The 21,152-nt window shown below is 37.2% G+C and overlaps 1 protein-coding gene across 4 annotated transcripts in view; it reads left to right on the forward strand.

The window, feature by feature from the left end:
* Positions 1–21,152, forward strand: part of LOC5567249 (protein unzipped) — a 340,182-nt gene that overhangs the window by 259,641 nt on the left and 59,389 nt on the right. For all 4 annotated transcript variants that reach the window (XM_021850549.1, XM_021850551.1, XM_001651552.2 and 1 more), the window contains exon 5: positions 4,924–4,957. The gene's annotated coding sequence lies outside the window, so the exon portion shown is untranslated. The remainder of the gene's footprint in view (positions 1–4,923; positions 4,958–21,152) is intronic.

Genomic DNA, 21,152 nt, shown 5'->3' on the forward strand with positions numbered 1-21,152 from the left:
ATTCAAACATTGTGGAATATGATACAGTGAGGACCCGATTTTGACAGCCCCTCGATGAATTTTAGGCTGACAAAATGGGGAACCTGACAAAATCGGGTCATTTTATTATGTTCCTGTTTTTCAAATTTCGACGTGTTAATGATTGCATGTGAACCGCATCCAGAACTTGCATGGACTTTTAAGAGTTCATTTAAAAATTACGTAACGCAAAATTTGTCAATTTCAGACCCCCTTTCACCTCTACGTAACAACTTTTGTAAAGAAAATTTAAATTTTTGTATGAACCGTAACACTATGTAAGATCCCCTCCCTCCCCCTGTTGCATTACGTAATATTTGAACGGTCCCTAAGGGGTCGATGACCATTGGCGTAGCCAGGTTTATTCATCAGGGGGCGGGGGGTGGGTGTTGAGAAGATCGGTTCTTAACATTTCATTCACGATTTTCAAGACAAAACGATCATTATACATTACACTGTTTTTGCATGAAATATAAAACTATACAAGATACCCACCGTATTTTTCATAGTAAGCTAAGTGAAGTCCTAAACAGGTCTTATTTCAGTGTTGAGTGACGGGTCTATTTAAAGTCTTGCAGATATACCTATTGGAAAAATTCCAAAGATTCGGTTCGTTGTGGTCCCTTTGATCGGCAATTTTGCTTTGTCCAGTAAGACAAATGGACTCAACCTAAGTTCCTAGTTATACATGATCGATGAATTATCTAAGAATTTCTCACAGAACACAGAAATTCCCAAAAAGGTTCATAATAAAATTCCTCTTGATTTAGAAACTCCTTGGAAATAGCATAAATAATTGCCTCGAAGCTCTTCTTGGAATTCATTTTAGTATAATTCAAAGAATGTTTCATACGGAGTTTTCACATAATTTTTCCTAAAAATTGTTTTAAAACTCAATGTTTGGAAATGGAATGTATGTAAAAATATTTCTTACTGTATGAAAACCAAGACATTTTTTTAGTTTTCATGGAATTTTTTTTGCTGGGTCTTTAGCACAGAAGTACAGTAAGGACCCGATTTTGTCAGCCCCTCGATGAATTTTGGGCTGACAAAATGGGGAACCTGACAAAATCGGGTCATTTTATTTTTTTCCTGTTTTTCAATTTTTTATGTGTTACATGGTTACATAGACTTTTAAGAGGGCGATGGACATGGGCGTAGCCAGTTTTTTTTAATCAGGGGCTCCCCCCTCCCTTATATTGGTAATATCGATTTTTAACACTTAATTAAAGGCATTGTCATTGCCCCCTCTGGCTACGCCCATGCGTGCATGACATCAAACATCAGCATCAATTTGAGTGTAAACGTGGTAAAACATGACGATAACAATTTTTTGACAAATTTTAAATAGGCTGACAAAATCGGATCAAAAAGCTGACAAAATCGGGGGTAGACAAAATCGGGGGCAGACAAAATCGGGGGCTGACAAAATCGGGTCAGTACTGTATTCATAAATTACATAACATGAAGTTGTGAATAAATCTCATAAATTATTCCTATACCTAAGGGATGATTTAATGCTTCAAAATGATTTTGGTGAAATTCCTAGTCAAGTTCCTAAAATCTTGTGAGCAAGTTTTGAAGTTTATCTCGAAACATACTGAAGATAAAAATGGAATGAATTCAACAAGGACTAAAAGAAGATAATTATTGAAGTAATTACTTGAAAAATAAAAATATTCTATTAGAATTTTGAGTGAAGTTTGTGGTCGAGTTTCAGTTCAAGCAAAAATAAATTTTAATTTAGACGCAAAACCGTTTCGGTGTACCCACTATGTTTCTGGAACAATTTATGAAATAATTGCTTGGGAATTAAAAAAAAAAGTTTCAACAGGAATCCATAGATTAATTTTTGAAATAGTATTGAGAGAAATTTTCTGAGGAATTCATGAATGAACCTACACACATGTTTTTTTTTTTTGTTATAAACTCGGCTGTATGAATCCCGTTTTTTTAATTTTAAGCATGATTTAACTAGCGAATTGGCAAGTTGCTTAGTAACGAAACACATTTCTATGATACTTGAGATCGCTGTACATAACTCGTTTAATGTTTGGCATATTAAATTGAGTTTTTATGGAAGAATGTTTAGAATCACCTCCAGAAAACACCTTTAAATTTTGTTGAGGAATCTCTGGAGAAATTCGAGGTACAGCCAGGAACGATTTATAGAATAATTTCAGAAATAATTGGAGAAACACGTTGGAGAAATATCTGGAGGATCATGAATGATATCTCGAGTGGAATTCCTGTGGGAAATACGAGGAGTTTTATCCGATTACTCTTATGATAATATTCTGCAGACAATAAATTTGGTAGAACCTTTTTGAGTTTCCCAACAGATTTGATAAACCCTTCGAATAATTTATGGCAAGAAGTTTTTCAAAAGGCTGATTGTTTGGTATACTCCATAAGTTTTCCAATCTATCATCATGTAACAATTATATAAATATGAGTGCTGGAGACAATCTTTTAAGAATACAAACACATGATTAATTCCCATTATATTGTTTTTAGCATCGTCCAAAGGGGAGGAGGCATTCCCATTGCCCCCTCTGGCTACGCCCATGCGTGCATGACATTAAACATCATCATCAATTTTAATGAAAATGTGGTAAAACATGGCGAAAACAATTTTTTGATAAATTTAAAGTAGGCTGACAAAATCGGGTCAAAAAGCTGACCAAATCGGGAGCAGACAAAATCGGGGGCTGACAAAGTCGGGTCCGTACTGTATAATTGTTTACTATGTGTTAAAAAAAAAAATCAAAATTTGACATATTTTGTTGAAATCAGCTATATTTAATGCCTTAAGGAATCGTACACAGTTTTAATTAAAAGTTATTTCCAGCATTCAGTTCAAATTTCGGATCCATCATTTCGCTAAAAGCATAGCCACCGTCGTCCAAATTGCCAACCAATCAGTGCTGCCTTACATTGCTTTTAAGCTTCTGACCAACTTTGCTGAAAACACGAACATTCTAAGTTGTCAGGTTCATGAGCTAGAGCCTGCTAGAATATGATCAAATGACATGCACACTAGCGCCACGTAGCGGCAAAACTTCTAACCAATCAGTGCTATTTCACATTGCTTTTAAGCTTCTGAACAACTTTGCTGAAGACAAGAACATTCTAAGTGGTCTGGTTCATGAGCTAGAGCCTGCTAGAATATGACCAAATTACATGCACACTAGCGCCACGTAGCGGCAAAATGGCGCATTAAAAATTTCAGCTGATGAACGCTGTAAGACTTCTGAACAACTTTGCTGAAGACCGCAGCTTTCTAGAAAGTAAGGTTTCCAAGATATTGCGTTATTAGTGTAATAGCTTACGGGTGATGCTAAACTTTTTGGGGGGTGCTGCAATATTCAATTTAGGTGTTGCAATACTAGATGATGCGATTCCATACTTATGGCGGGTAGTGTAAATTTGGTATGTAAAGAAAGCTTGTAGGTTGATATGCTAATATACATCGTATTAAGCATTGATCAGTAAGAAGCTGCAACTTTCCCAGTATTGAAATGAATGATGCTGATTCAAACCGATGTCAAACAATTCTTTCCCGAGACGGCTTTCGCATTGTGCAATGAAATTTTGATAAATCTTGAAGGTTTACTGGAAATGCAATGATATTACTTACCATTGCCTCTATTCCTCGTATCTATTCTCGTTTCGGTCGCAATCAATTTTCGTCTCACAATTAACAGCTCACTGTGTGTAGTAAGCGGTCACAATACAAATTTCAACGTTATAATAAAATGTTTTACTAGAACATCTAGATTTACGGGCATATCCCTCAATTTCTTCAGCATGCTGAAATATATGGATTCCCTTTGAAATTCATAGGCGCCATCAGCTTACTGCCCAAACATATAAGCACATTTTTTTTTGACCGAACGATCATGACAGTTGCTCATAGTGCAGAGAAAACACCATGCAATCAAAAGAACCATTATATACGCCCAACATTGCGTAACATTGATGTGCACAAGTTTTTCTTTCTCGGTCCGGACGGATGAAATACTTTATTTACGTTCTCAATTATATGCGTTTGTTGAGAAAATTTCATCAAATTTCGTAAATTATAAAAGTTTTAGGCGTATGGAAGTACGAAGGTTTTCCATAATGTAAATAGTTGCCCGGTGACCCAAGTCACACAGGGGACGGGAAGAAATTTGAATCGTAATGTGGCGTGACTCAGTCGATCGCTAATCAGATTTCGCTCGGCAGTTACGTCTTCGTCCTTGCGATTTCGGTGAAAAAGTGCAAGTTGTTTGTCGAGAGTGGTTTTATTGCATTTTTAGTGTATCCACTTGTACGAAACGTAATAACTTTCAATAAATTACACTTGGAAACTGAATCTATGTTGCAGCTTAGTTTGAATATCCGCCGTAGTGCAACATTTTAAGTTTAATACGACAAATTACGACGAAGTAGACCGAAACCCTATGTTTATGTTTTTCATGTATTCCAATTAGTTCTATGATAATCGAACGCGATTCTTATAAGAATGAAAATCGTTTTTCCAAGGAAAATTTGGAAGTAACAATGACGTGATCGTAGTTAAAGCCAGCGTAAATAACCAGTTGACTACAAAGTGGACTTAAGTCGGTTAAGACCAAATCAATCGTAGAACGGTTTCTAGGAAAAAAAAAACAAGTATGGCTATCAGGGTATTGGATTGAGAAATATTATGAAGAGTACTCGTCAAACAAAATCCTGCCGTTGACTTTCAGATTTGTGTCACCAGTGGTGTATGGCATTATTGCTTCCAATATATTGTTTTATAATTTAAATTCAAATACCACATGAAATAACGTAAAATTTACTATATAAATAATACTTCATCATTGATGAATAATTGAGAAATCCTACTAATCAAACTGTACTTCTATCTCATTTCAGATTCAGTTCCAGTGCAACGCCACCACAATAAAAGGTACTCATCTCAATTGCATGCATTCAAAATACGAACAATTTATCACTTGAAAAACCGCTTTGCATCGTCGATCGGGGTTCGCATATGTTGGCAAAATACGTAGTTATTCCCTTTTCTTCTTTTTGTCACACTTCAAGACCTGAGCAGTGCTCCTGGATGTTGCTTGCCGGGTGTGATTTATGACGATTAGATTGTCGTAAATTTTGTGCGCTCTCGTAGCTACTGCCTTTCCTGTAGAAATGCACTTTTTCCCCATATAAAACTTCGCGCGCGTGAGAACGTTGCATCCCACAGTCCGGTACCGGATTGAACCGAAGAGTTTCCCGTTTCAGGATTGTCAAAACGTGCTCAAACGAAGAATTTAACAAGTGTGAATTTTCCCTTTGTTCGGTATGGAATCTCCCGGGTGCACAGAGTTCCAGTATCCTAAAATGCTGGCAAAAAACTTAATTACCCAAACATATTTTTAATTGTAAAATAAAGTCAAACATTCATCTACAATAGCGACATACGAAAATTTCAAAAGAAATTTGTTTTTCTTCGTGGTTTGATCTTAAATTGTCCTTTTTATTCTAAATCCTCTTGGCCAAGTTTGCCTAAAATTCGTTTTGCGAAAAAGTTTTAAAATGTTTGGAACACAATTAAAACGTTGTTCTGTGAAACCCAAAAACACAGCCCTTAACATATTCCACAACGCTTGTGATGATCGAAACATTTCAAGTACTGAGAATGCATAATTTTTTCCATATTTTTCCTTAAATCAGGACCACTGTGAGTGTCGTTTTGTTTTCGAATTTCAATTTAGCTTAGCGCACTGATGATGGTGATGGAAACTCACCAACCATCACTGATCGTCATAAATCACCGCTTCCCGGTGCATTTGCACGTGTATGCCATTTCCATGCAGCTGGTACTCTATGAGAGTGATGCAACTATGCACCGATTTCGTGTGGTGATACGCTTCAAATGATTCCTCTGTGGTCTTGTAATTCACAATACAGCACAGTTGGCTATCAAGTATCATGAATCTAGAATAACGTTTCTAGTAGAGCTTTTGAAGTTTTTCTACCCTGACAATCGGTAACAACGGCATTGGCTTGCTTGCATAACCAGTGGACAGTTCATGGTGACCGTGCGATCTGGAGCGAAAGGTTTTCGGAACTGGATATGACACATTTTTTGTCACTGATCTTGGATTCCATATTTTCCATATTTTCGTTCTATCGACCCCTTTTATGTTGGTCAAACTCATCATTACTCTCGAGTCTCGGTTTAACTGTTCAGCTATTCAGTTGTTGATTTTCAAAAATGTGTCATCATCTTCTTCTTCTTGGCATTACGTCCTCACTGGGACAGAACTGCTCCTCAGCTATTAATTATATTCTCAGTTATTAATTGAGAGCTTTCTTTGCCATTTTTGCTTTCATATATCGTGTGAAAGGTACGATGATAGTCTACGCTCAAGGAAGTCAAGGAAATTTCCATTAAGAAAAGATCCTGGACCGAACTGGAATCGAACCCAGACACCTTCAGCATGGCTTTGCTTCGTAGCCCCATCCACACATAATATCCTCAAATAATAACACGTATCCACTGTGAAACATCTCGTCACGTACTTCTTTACACTCAATTGTTCAACTGCTGTTAATATGTTAATCGTTTCCCCCTTCGCAAACACCCCAAAGCTACTGCACCATTCATTCAGTTGGACAAGTCTTTTTACAAAAAAAAAGCAGCCACCCGTTTAAAACAGGAAAAAGGCACCTCTAGAAAGGTATCCTTATCTAGATCGTCCCAGCCGTTACGTTTAGTACCGCACATATATTGTGCACTTGTACTGTCGGACGGACACGCATCTCATTTGTGAAGTGCCCACTCCGTTCATACGAAACATCGAGTCGTGTGCCCACTGGCTACATAACATAACAATATGGGAGCAAGACCCAGCGAAACAAAAAAAAAAACTCGAACAGATGGGACACAAAACGAGCAATTCACCAAAAGAATGGTTTCATTTCTAGATTGTAAAACTGAATTAACGAAAATTAAGAAGAGGCGTATAAACGGTTTGCTTCGGAGGGCACGTACCTAGTTTGGAGAGATCACTCGAGCAGGAAAACATGACAAACGAATACCATATCATGGTGATAAAATTAAGTGACAGCATATCATATAACGTGGGAATATGAGACAAAATACCATATATGAGTACGGATAACACCTGCAAAATAACAGACAAGAGCATTTTAATACTTAACGGATGACAAAAAGTAGTAAAACTTTTTCAAGAGCTCAATAAGTTATTGAGTCGGTATTGAATAACAAGTGAATAGAGACTTGAATAATTAGTGAATATGACTTAACTCTCGTTATGACTGAATGACACTTGATGTAAGTGATGGAAAGACACAAAACGTGTCCTTGAAAATGTATTGATCAAAAATTGAAATTTTATATGTTAAAGGACACGAAACGATGGAACTGTGATCGACTTTTCCCCAATCAGACACTAAAGTAATTAAAATGCGACACAAATCTACGTCACTCGGCTCGCTTCTTTTATGTGCATCCCAAAAGACGTAAATCGCATGATATTTTTTGTGAGTGTGCATGTTTGAAGTGGTATTTAACGACAAACTAAGCTTTGTATATTCAAGCGATCTTCTTTTTGATCCTATTTAATCGCGAAAATAACAAAAAGAACAGCTGAATAGATAATTCTGTTATGATAGCATAATATGGTCTTCATAAGGTCTTCATAGTTATCCATGTAATACCAAGTCAAAAACAAGTCGACGCATTTTAGCTCATCCTGGTATACGATTGTTGTAGGCTTGTTATTTTCTTCTGGTCGGGTAGCCACGTGCACTACGTCTTAAGTTGAACCGTCTGGTTCAGTATAGAATTGTGCGTGGGTTGATGACATCTGATTGTTGTGGACGAACGGAATTAGGGGGTTCCTGTCTGTGCCTAAGCAGCGAAAGCTATGGTCATCCCAACAAACCACAATGTGACATGTGTTTCGTTGGGTCATCAAATTGACGGAATTGAGAGCGAATCAATTAGGCGGGGTTTGTTGAAGTGTACTCACCGCAAAAGAGCTTGTAGACTCGTCTATTTTGTTAACAATAGGAGGAGTTTAATTATCGCTGATTAGTTGCTATTTAAACCGGTGATCGTAAATTTTTAAAGATTGTGAACATGTATTAGATAGACTCAGACAATAGATGAAGAATGAATCCAAATTAGTTTGCTACGAGGTCTTATGCTTGAAGTTTTCGAAGATTATCTTAAAAACTCGGAATCATCAGATGTTTAACAAAGACTTGGTGCCACGAGCCGAGATGTGCAGATATAAGAATGGATTTTTTATGACGGACGATCGTGAGGTTATCGAAAAGTGGAAGCAGCACTTCGATGAACGTCTGAACGATGCTGAGAGCGTAGGAAACGTGGATCACTTTGAGAGAAGCTATTCAGCATTCAACATGCCATTCAACAGCTCAAAGGAGGACTGCTTCGCAGCTACATAAACCCATCGAGGTGATCCCGAGTGAGCTGAGAATTTTTTCTGCATCGGCTGATAGGCACAATCTGAGAAATAGAACAGCTACCGTAGGAGAAGAAGGAAGGGTTAATAGTTATGTCCAGTCTACAATAAAGAGACAAGTTGGAGTGTGAAAACCTTCGAGCAATCATCACTTTTAATACTTGCAAAGTATTATCCTACATCATCCCGACTTCGTTAACGGCCTATCGAAAACGAACCATATCTTGGTAGTTTTTTTTTTCAAATTCCTTGAATACCAGGTTTCAAAGCATCATCTTCTCATCGATTTTGGGGGGTATATAATAGTTTTGACCTGGACCGTCAGAGAATCGAACCCAGACATCTTCAGCATGGCTTTGTTTTGCAAATTGCAATAACTTTTTTTTAAATACCATGAAAGTCGTATACACAAAAGTCAATTTGGACAAATTGAGATGTAAAATTGTGAAAAATAATAGAATCGATCTGGTGGGCTTCGATCTCACGACTTCCAATACGCTAGACTGGGCGCGTTGACCAACTACGCCACAGAACGGGTAACGATGCTGCAGCGCAATCGGCCAACCTGAAACCAAAGTCCGTCACAACCCCATATGAGTAGTGTGGTACAAAATAGACAATAGTGCGACGCTAAAAATCAAATCTCTCACTGTTGTTCGTAGGCACGCTACTTACTTACTTATTTGGCTTTACATCAATTATCTTGATAAAGCCTCGCCAACAATATTTCGCCAATTCCCTCGGTTCATGGCCGCTTCTCTCCATCCTCGACTGTGACCCACGCTCTCCAGGTCCTGGTGTACCTGGTCAATCCACCTAGCTCGCTGCGCCCCACGCCTTCTTGTTCCGACCGGATTCGTGGCGAACACCATCTTTACAGGGTTGTTGTCCGGCATTCTTGCAACATGCCCTGCCCAGCGTATCCTTCCAGCTTTAGCTACCTTCACGATACTGGGTTCGCCGTAGAGTTGAGCGAGCTCGAGGTTCATCCTTCGCCGCCACACGCCGTTCTCCTGCACGCCGCCGAAGATCGTCCTTAGCACTCGGCGTTCGAAAACCCCAAGAGCTTGCAAGTCCTCCTCGAGCATAGTCCACGCCTCATGCCCATAGAGGACTACCGGTCTTATGAGCGTTTTGTACATCGTGCATTTGGTGCGGGGGTGAATCTTTCTTGACCGCAGTTTCTTCTGGAGCCCATAGTAGGCACGACTTCCGCTGATGATGCGCCTTCGTATTTCCCGACTAACATTGTTGTCAGCCGTCAAGAAGGTCCGAGGTAGACGAACTCGTCCACCACCTCGAAGGTATCCCCGTCTATCGTAACACTGCTTCCTAGGCGGGCCCTGTCGCGCTCAGTTCCGCCAACCAGCATGTACTTTGTTTTCGACGCATTCACCATTAGCCCGACTCTTGTTGCTTCGCGTTTCAGGCGGGTGAACAAATCTGCCACCGTTTCAAATTTTCTCTTAATAATATCCATGTCGTCCGCGAAGCAAACAAATTGTCCGGATCTCGTGAAAATCGTGCCTCGACTGTTAAGTCCGACACCTTCAAGCGCAATATTGAACAACAGGCACGAAAGTCCGTCGCCCTGTCGTAGTCCCCGCCGAGACTCGAACGAACTGGAGTGTTCGCCCGAGATCTTCACGCAGTTTTGCACACCGTCCATCGTTGCTCTGATCAATCTTGTGAGCTTCCCGGGAAAGCTGTTCTCGTCCATGATTTTCCATAGCTCTATGCGGTCGATACTATCGTATGCCGCCTTGAAATCGATGAACAAATGGTGCGTAGGGACCTGGTACTCACGGCATTTCTGGAGGATTTGCCGCACGGAAAAGATCTGGTCCGTTGTCGAGCGGCCGTCGATGAAACCTGCTTGATAACTTCCCACGAGCTCGTTTGCTATAGGTGATAGACGACGGAAGAGAATCTGGGATAGCACTTTATAGGCGGCGTTTAGGATGGTGATTGCACGATAATTTTCACACTCCAGTTTGTCGCCCTTTTTGTAGATAGGGCATATAACGCCTTGCTTCCACTCCTCCGGTAGCTGTTCCGTTTCCCAGATTCTGACTATCAGCCGATGCAGACAAGCGGCCAACCTGTCCGGGCCCATCTTGATGAGTTCGGCTCCGATACCATCCTTGCCAGCGGCTTTGTTGTTCTTGAGCTGTTGAATGGCATCCTTAACTTCCCCCATCGTGGGGGCTGGTTGATTTCCGCTGTCCGCTGTGCTGACGTAGCCATCGCCTTCGCTGTCCTGACCTTCTGTGCCTGTGTTCTCTGCGCCATTCAGGTGTTCATCGTAGTGCTGCTTCCACCTTTCGATCACCTCGCGTCCGTCCGTCAAGATGCTCCCATCCTTATCCCGGCACATCTCAGCTCGCGGCACGAAGCCTTTGCGGGATGTGTTGAGCTTCTGATAGAACTTCCGCGTTTCTCGAGAACGGTACAGCAACTCCATCTCTTGGCATTCCACCTCTTCCAGGCGGCGCTTTTTGTCCCGGAATAGGCGGGTTTGCTGTTTCCGCTTCAGTCTGTATCGTTCCACGTTTTGCCGCGTACCATGCTGCAGCATTGCAGCCCGCGCTGCATTCTTCTCCTCTAAAACCTCCTGGCACTCCTCGTCGAACCAATCGTTTCTTGAGCTCCGTTCCACATATCCGACAACGTTTTCGGCAGCGTCGTTAATGGCTGCTTTGACTGTTCTCCAGCAGTCCTCAAGAGGGGCCCTATCGAGCTCGCCCTCATCCGGCAACGCTGCCTCAAGATGCTGCGCGTACGCATTGGCGACATCCGGTTGTTTCAGCCGCTCGAGATTGTACCGGGGCGGGCGTCGGTACCGTACATTGTTGATGACGGATAGTTTTGGGCGCAGTTTCACCATCACCAGGTAGTGGTCGGAGTCAATGTTGGCGCCACGATAGGTTCTGACGTCGGTTATGTCGGAGAAGTGCCGTTCATCGATCAAAACGTGGTCGATTTGCGATTCTGTCTGCTGAGGTGATCTCCAGGTGTACCGATACGGGAGGCTGTGCTGGAAATAGGTGCTACGAATGGCCATGTTCTTGGAGGCGGCAAAATCTATCAGTCGTAGGCCGTTCTCGTTCGTCAGCCGGTGGGCGCTGAACTTTCCAATCGTCGGTCTGAACTCCTCCTCCTGGCCAACCTGAGCGTTCAAATCTCCTATGATGATCTTGACGTCGTGGCTTGGGCAGCGGTCGTACTCGCGTTCGAGCTGCGCGTAAAATGCGTCCTTGTCATCATCAGTGCTTCCGGAGTGTGGGCTATGCACGTTAATTATGCTGAAGTTAAGAATCGGCCTTTGATTCTTAACTTGCACATTCGTTCATTGATCGGCCACCACCCGATCACGCGCCTTTGCATATCACCCATCACTATAAAAGCTGTTCCCAGCTCGCGTGTGTTGCCGCAGCTCTGGTAGATGGTATGAAACGTTCGCACCAATGCTCCTGTCCAGCACACCTCCTGCAGCGCTACGATGTCGAAACCGCGGGTCTTCAGTACATCGGAGAGTATGCGAGTACTTCCAATGAAGTTGAGAGATTTGCAGTTCCACGTACCGAGTTTCCAATCGCTAGTCCATTTTCGTCGCTGTGGTCTTTGCCGATTGTTCCGGTCCGTATTCTCTCGTTGACGTTCCTGTGCTGATGTGTTTTTACGGCTGGCTCGCAGGGCCTAACACCAACCCCCTAGATTTCCGGAGGACCATTCCCCCTAAATGTTCGGAGGGCCATAGTGCGCAGTTTAGCTTAGAGTCCTTCTCTGGCACTCGGACGATGATCAGCCGCCCCTGTGGGCTTTTCAGTCGAAAAATCATAATTTGAATGGGATATTAAAAACAATAGTATTTTATCACCTCTTTCATCATCGTAGGGCATTTCCTTCATTAGATTCGTGATATTTTTGTTTAGAGAGGCTTTAAATTCCTCTGAATTCATGCGTCTCTAGTTCCATTTGATATGCGACATCATCGTAGGATACTGTTAACATATTTCATTAGGGAGTTTCTCTTATTTTCCATTAGGGTGCATCATTTTTCGTATAGTTTGAAACCATGATTTCTCGAAAAAGTCTCGTCCACTTTCCTTAATTATGGTATCATTGTAAAAATTTCAACCTTAATATCTACAGACCGAAAGATTATGGTGTGGACTACTACATAATATTTGCGTAATGTTCGACGAAAAATGTAGAGGTAACTTAGTTAACAACAAAAGAGTTTTCTAGAAAGCCTCTCATTGTTAGAAAGGTCTTTTGAAAAGTTTTGCGTGATTTTCATTCGGAATGCAACACTTCACTAAGCTGAACCAGTTTGGAGTCCTCGTCTCATACAAAATCCGCTTGCTACTTCGTGATTTCAGATGCACTCATCTCAGAGATCAAGCATTGAGCCTCGTGACCTTTCCAATTTAGTTTTGCGAATTCCAACGGAAATTCTACAGAAAATTCTGAAGGAAATTCTAGAGGAAATACTGAAGGAAATTCCAAAGGAAATTCCAACGGAAATTCCAGAGGGAATTACGAAGGAAATTCCAGCGGAAATTCCGAAGGAAACTCCAGTGGAAATTCCGAAAGAAATTCCAGAGAAAGTTCCGAAGGAAATTCCAGACGAAATTTCTCAGGAAATTCCAGAGGAAATTTCGCAGGAAATTCTAGAGGAAATTCCGAAGGAAATTCCAGAGGAAATTCTGAAAGAAATTCTAGAGAAAATTCTGAAGGAAATTCCAGAGAAAATCCCGAAGGAAATTCCAGAGATAATTTCGAAGAATATTCTAGGGGAAATACGGAAGGAAATTCCAAAGTAATTTCCGAATGAAATTCCAGAGGAAATTGCGAAGGAAATTCCAAAGGAAATTCCGAAGGTAATTCCAGAGGATATTCCGAAGGAAATTGCAGAGAAAATTCCGAAGGAAATTCCAGAGAAAATTCCGAAGGAAATACCGAAGAAAATTCCAGAGGAAACGAAAATTATAGAGGTACTTCCGAAGAAAATTCCGAAATAATTTCAAAGCTTCAAAAGAAATTCCAAATCAAATTCCGAATCGAATTTAGCATGAAACTCCAAAAGGAATTCCGAAGAAAACTCTAGAAGAAATTCCGAAGCAAATTGCAAAGTAAATTTCGACGAAAATAACGTAGAAAATTCCAAATCAAATCCCGAAGGTAGCTCCAAATGAAATTCCAAAGCAAATCCCGAAAGAAATTCCAAAGCAAATTCAAAAGGAAATTCCAGAAAAATAAATCCGAATGGATTTTTGAAGGATGTTCCGAAGCAAATTCCAAAGAAAACTCGGACGAAAATTGCGCAGAAAATTCCAAATGAAATTCCGAAGCCAGCTCTAAAAGAAATTGCAAAGGAAATTCCATAAGAAATTTCAAAGGAACTTCCGAAGCGAATTCCAAAGGAAATTCCGAAGGCAATTCCAGAAGAAATCCAAAGGAAACGCCGAAGAAAATTTTGAAGAACTGAAGAAGGAAATTCCGAAAGTAATTCCAAAGAAATCCAAAATAATTTCCTGGAGCAACTTACTGAAAGAAATTCATGAAGAAATTCCAAAGGAAATTCTGAAGTAAATGAGATATGAAGTTCCGAAGAATACAAAGAAATTTTAAAGGATACTCCTAAGAAAATTCCGAAAAAACAATACGAAGGAAATTCCAAAGTAAATTCCGCGAAAATTCAACGGAAAACAGTCCAAAGGAAAAAATTCCAATCAATACTTCTAAATAAAATTTCGAAATCTCCATAGGAAATTCCAAAGGTTATTTCAAAGGAAATTCCGAGGAAACTCTATAACAAATTTGGAAGTAAACTTCAAACGAAATTCCGAAAAAAATTCAAAGAGAATTTTGAAGGAAGTAATAAAGGAATTCCTAAGAAAATTCTGAAGAAAATTTGATAAGTAGCCCCAAAGAAAACTGCAAAGGAATTTTAAAGGATACTCCTAAGGGAATTTCGACGGAAATTCCAAAGTTAATTCCGAAGGAAACTAAGAAAAATCCAACGGAATTTCCGAAGCAAATTTCAGAAGAAATTCTGACGAAAATTGCGTAGAAAATTCCAAAGGAAATTCCGAAAAAAACCCAAGGGAATTCCGAAGAAAAATCCGTGGAAAATTCCAAAGGAATTTCCGAAAACTCCATAGGAAATTCCATAAAAAAATTCAAAGCAAATTCCGAATGAAATTCAAAAAGGAATTTCTAAGGAAATTTCGAAGAAAAGATCACAGCTCCAAAAGAAATTCCAAAGGAAACTTCGATGGAATCTTTCGAAAATACAAGGGAAATCCCGAAAAAAAAAAATTAAAAAAAAATGAATAAAATTGCAAAAGAAATTCTGAAGCACATTCCAAAGGACATTCCGACGACAATTCTGAAAAATATCCAAAGCATATTCAAAAGGGAATTTCTAAGGAAATTCCAAAGAAAATTCCAAAGCAAATCCCGAAGCAAATTGCAATGAAAAAAGGAAGTTAAAAGGATATTTCGTAGAAAATTTCTAAGGAATTTTCTATGGAATATCCAACGCAAATTTGTAAGGAAATTCTAAAGAAAACTCTGTGGAAGTTCCAAAGAAAATTGTAAAGGAAATTTCTAAGAATATTCCGCAGTAAATTTCAAAGGTTCAAAAGAAATCCCAAATGAAATTCCGAAGAAAGCTCCAAAGAAAATTTCGAAGGAATTTCCAAAGTAAATTCCAATGCTTCGAAAGAAATTCCAAATAATATTTCGAATACAATTCTGAAGGAAGCTCCAAAGATAATAACACAGGAAATTCCGAAACAAACTCTAGAAGAAATTCGGAAGGGAACTCCAAAGCAAATTTCGAAGGAAACTCAAAAAGAAACTCCGAAGTAAATTTCGAAGAAAATTCCAATGAAAAGTTCAGAATGAAATTCCGGAGGACACTTCATAGGAAATTTCGAAGGAAATACCACAGAAAATTCAAAAGGGCACTTCTAAAGATACCGAAGAATATTCCACAGGATATTCCGAAGCAAATTCAGGATAAATTTCCGATTTTGATAAAAATTCCGTAGAAAAAAAAGGAAATTTCGTAGAAAAGTCAAATAAAATTTTTTAAAAGGAATTTCGAAGGAAATTCCGATTAAAATTCAAAAGGAAACTCCAAAGAAAATTCCGTTGAAAACTCCAACGAAAAAATCCATATGAAATTCCGACGAAATTTCTTGAAGGAACTTTGTTACATCTTTGAAGAATAAACGAGAACTGATTGTCAAAACTTGAATTACCTACGTTGTCACAACCGAATCGCGTGTACTATAGCAAGCAGAAGGCAACGTACTTTTGTTTCGGGAATGAAGGAGCCCAAGGCTGAGAGTCTCTTTTGAAAATATAAACTAAACACTTTTGTTGCCCTTCATCGTCGCCCATCAAGCTATTGTCATAATTTGTATACGTCAAAAATTATTTCATTCCTTTTTTATCTGTATTTTGATTATGGCAGTTAGAGTTGTGCTTCACTGAATTCACTGATGATTGGAACGTTTTATTTTAACTATTCAAAAGAAACCCTTAATGAAAATAGCTTAACGAAGAGTTGCATGCCAATGAAGAATCATGATTCAAAACTATACAAACAAAGTTGATTTGTTAGATCTATTGAGAATATTTTACAAATTAAATGATCACCCTTATGCAAAACTGAGGACAGTAGCCCCAATGAAATATCACATATTATACATTAACAGTGGCCTACGATGACATAGGAGATGTTTAATTACTCTTGTATTTACAGTTCCATTCAAATACTCAATTTTTTTTAAAGAATCACCGTAATTGAATATAAGTGAGCCTTCCCAATGAAATATCACGAATCTAATGAAGGAAATGGCCTACGATGATGAAAGAGGTGATTAAATACTATTGTTTTTAATATCCCATTCAAATTATGATTTTTCGACAGAAAGGCCCACCGTAATGGAAAATAAGTGAACCACCCTAATAAAATACCACATATTAAATGTAGAAAATGGCTGACGATAATGTGAGAGATGTTCCAATACTATTGTCTTCAATATTCAATTAAAATTCTTTTTTTTTTTTTTAACAAAAAGGACCACCCTAATGGAAAGTAAATGAACCACCCTAATGAAATATCACATATCATATGCTTTCAGTGGCCAACAATCATATAGGATATGTTTCAATACTATTGCCTTGAATTTCTCAGCAATTGAATTCAAATCGTTCATTTCAAATTAAATTCTCTCCCCCAACTCAAAAATTTACTAAGTCCCAAAAGGTCGATTTTTTCAAAAAAAAAATTTTTCCAAATAACACCAGATCTCGACGTTTCATGCATTTCTAAGACATCTGGCATCAAAAAAAAATTTTCGATTTCGGAAATTTCATGTACCCATGTACCCATTTCATGTACTCCCCCCCTTTGGAGATTTTTCATGGGTCAAAAAAGCCAAACTTTGACCGCTTTGGGGGTCCACTTAATGAAGTCCGATTGAGCTCAAATTTTGCATGGGGACTTTTTTCGAGGAGACAAAACTTTTGAGCCCTACCTTTTTTGAAATTCGATGGCAAAATTTTTCCCATACATTCCATTGGCACCCTATTATTTAAGTTTAAACTTAAAAAATATATATTTGGCCTTGAATTTTGAACGGATTTGTAGATTTTTTTTTTTTTTTTGATCCAACTTTCGATAGTGGTTGAAGAGTTTTAGTATGATAAAACTAAAAAAAGTTAATCTCTTTAAAGAATCGAAAAATTTTAAGTAAATTCTAGGGGTTTTGAAAAAATACATAATTTTTAAACGTATGGATCCTGAATTCTAAAAGTCAATCAGAAATTCAAGGTAATGCAGAAATTTCCTCCAAGATTTTAAATCAGTAGAATCTTTCATCACTAATTTTACTATTAAACATCGTTGACAATGTTCTTAAACATATCAACAATATTTTCGCGTTAAATTTCTACAGTTCTATCAAAATTATTTAAATTAGTTCCTCCAAAATAGTTTGTTACAAATTTCTGCAAGTAGGAAACATTAAATGGTTTCTTCATCAATCTATTCGGCATAATATCATGAACCATACAAAACATTTTCTGATGTTAGATACAAATGTCTTCAGTTAAAAATAATATAAATCCTACAAATCCTATTTAACCTTTTCTCAAGTCAACAAGATTCAGAAATTCTATGGTGAATTCTTGAAGTTTTCGAAAGAAGTCTAGTATAGGGAAAGTGTACCAGTTATGGATATAGTGGCTGCCTATTTAGCCATATGTATTTTCTTGAGACCTTTCGCATTTTAAATATTTTTGAAAGTTTTAACATCTAGAAATATTTGATATCAAACTAGTTAAACACACAGAATGATTATGAATTTTAAGATCATTAACTTATCACGTATGGCGAACTAAGGAACTTTTATGTCCATAACTGGTACACCTACCCTATTTCTCCGAATTCAATTTAAGCTGAAAATATCCAACAAATTTCGATGGAATTTTTTCCAAAACTTTTTTGTATCTGTTGCTCTAGAAATCTCCAGTGTACTTCCTGTTTTGTACATCTACAACGTTTGTTTTGACAAAGTAAAGATTAAATCTTTTTATCATTTACCTCAATTTTTAGTCATGTGTGTTGTTTTAAAGGCATTACAGAAAGCACGCACGTTTTCCCGGATATGTTTTTTTGACTAAACTGCGCTGAAAAACTTGCCGAATTGAAACAGCATGTTACCACAATATTTTAGTCTTAAGTACTAGGAAATAGGATAAGACTGATTATGAAAAATTTTATTTTTTTTTTTTTTGTTAAAATATATGCTTCTGAGTAATATGCATATTAATTGTAATGCTTGTGAAACAATGTATGTAGCTGGAAATTAAGGTAAAAAAATGTCTATTTATGGTGAAGACAAATGTTATAGATGTCCAAAAATTTATGCAACCATCTTTTTTTCTATGATTACTTATTTTACTGATAGGAAATAGTAATCACCCAGTAGATTTTTTTTCGTAAAGAATCCGGAGATTAAAAATTGGAAAAAAAAGTATGGTTTAAATTCTAGAACCTAAAAGAATACCAGATGGAATTTCTGGAGACATTTTTTGAGAAGTTCAAGAGTGATTAAAAACCTTCTGAGCCCCGGGATCAAATAACAATTGTACCTTAAAGTTCAATCAACCATATTCCAACAAAGGTTCAACCGATTTTCAAAATTCTTTCTAATGTCCATATTCTATAGATTAGTAATATAGGGAAAAATTGTTCCTAGGGGTGTTCATTAGGGTGCGGCTTATTTTTCAAAAATTCTCAAAACCAAAAATTCGTATGCTCTACTGAATTCTAATCACATTTAAAGAGAAACCTAAATATATGAGCCAAAAATATTAACATTTAGAGGTGACGCAAGCGTCTTGAAGGTGAATTTTCAAGTTATGAAAAATGACCTTCAGTGAAATAAACATAACTTTGTAACTTTTCAACCGATTTTGAAACTTTTAGCATAAATACGTTCAAAATTAAATTTGTAAAAACTTTGTAGAACATCGAATTTGTCTAAAATCAAAACTAGTCTTAGTTAAAAACACTTTAATCCAAATTTTTCCTCATTTTACTAAAAAAATAATTTTTGTTTGACCATAACTTCATTATAACTCAATCGATTCCGAATCTTTTATCATGTTTTTGAAGCAAATTTATTTGTTTTTAAATTGTTGATACAACACATTTTTCTAAAAAATTGTTTTGACTTAGTTATTCAACAAAAATTACCCAAAAACATGATTTTTGCAATGAAAAATCAAATTTTTATTGATTATTTAAGTTTTTTTCGCCGGAAATTGGATTTTTTTTATTAAACTTAAATTTATAAAGCATCTTGCCTTAATTACGAGTTGAATAGTGTATATATATTTTAAATACGCAAAAATATTTTTGTTGCAGAATTATATAAAAATTGTTGCAAAGTCACTGACAACTGTTAAAAAAATGAGAAAAACCAGTTTCAGCTTTAGAGATAATATTTAACTGGCAAAAAATTAAAAAACCTGGCCTTTTTCGTTGAAAAATCATGTTTTTGTTCAGTTTTTGCTAAAAAACTTGGTCAAAACATTTTTTTAGTGAAATGTGATGTATGAAAGGTTTGAAACCAATTGAATTAGCTTCAAAATCATGTAAAAAGATTTGGAATCGGTTGAGTAATCATGAAGTTATGGTCAAACAAAGTTGAAATTTTTTGAAAAATGAGGAAAAATTTTAAATAAATTACTTGTAACTAAAACTATTTTTGATTTTAGACAAATTTGATGTTTTTTAGAGTTTTCATAAATTTAATTTTGAAGGTATTGATGCTAAAAGTTTCAAAATCGGTTGAAAAATAACAAAGTTATGTTTACTTCACTGAAAGTCATTTTTCATAACCTGAAAATTTACCTTCAAGACGCTTGCGCCACCTCTAAATGTTAATATTTTTGGCTCATGTTTTGAGGTTTCTCTTTTAATGTGATTAGAATTCAGTAGAGCATACGAATTTTTGGTTTTGAGAACTTTTGAAAAATAAGCCGCACCCTAGTGTTCATATTTCAAATTTTGTAAACCAATACAATTTATTTTCGCACACCGAAGCGCAAACAAATATTTAGAGCATCCCTAACGAGGCATCGCTGATTTCGCATGCCAAAACATTCAGTGCTCTCGATATGCATGCTAGAGGTCTGGAATCTTCGACAAAGTATTTTGGAATAAGGTGCACTACATTTTGATCCCTTTGGATTTGATTTAGATAATTTATAACTCATCTAGATCAGTTTTATCTCTTGAAAGGAACGTTCTAGTGAAAAAAATCTATGTTGTTGAAAGTGTCATGTTGTTCAATGAGACTTTTTTGACATTTTCCAACACAAATTTGCTTTATAGTTGCAGAGAACATGTTGAAACAACAGTTTTCTTATTTGTTTTTAATTGATGAAATTTAGAGTGCAATCAAAAATATCTATTTTATCTTAAACAAGTTCACTGGATTTCTAGTACAAATTCAATGCTGAAAAAAGTTTTAAATATGATCCAGAGTTTCTATTTCTGATGAAATATAGGTATACTGTCCTTGCACAACTTTTTTTTTGTCGAAAAACTACGCGTCATCGTTTTGAAACTCGTTTTAAAGGCACACAATTAAAACAAATAAGTTTTTTCCTAATATTTTAGTAAAATAAGTTTCGAGTAATCAAAAAATTACTATTGGTTTAATTGTATTGGTTTAATCATTCTAGAATTTGAACACCCCTAGGATCATTTATTCCATTCGTACAAAACGTGAGAATATGGATATGAGATACGTGAAAGAATTTCGAAAATCGGTTTAGCCGTCGATGAGATATAGCCAATAATCCATATCGATGTTTTTGATCCCGTGACTCCGCGTTACATTTTTGATCGCAGGGCTCCTAGTGTTAAATCTAATAAAAATGTTGCTTCAAATCCCCAGACGAATCGGTTGTGGTGTTAAAAAAATCTCTGAAAAGTTCTTGGATGAATCTCTAGTGATTTTTTGGAAGAATCCTAGGAGGACATTCCAAGAGTAAAATGATATGATTCTTAGTTTTCGCGGAAGAGTTTTTGAAAGAACGTATTTT

This window comes from Aedes aegypti, chromosome 3, assembly GCF_002204515.2.
Source record: "Aedes aegypti strain LVP_AGWG chromosome 3, AaegL5.0 Primary Assembly, whole genome shotgun sequence".
Lineage (NCBI taxonomy): Eukaryota > Metazoa > Arthropoda > Insecta > Diptera > Culicidae > Aedes > Aedes aegypti.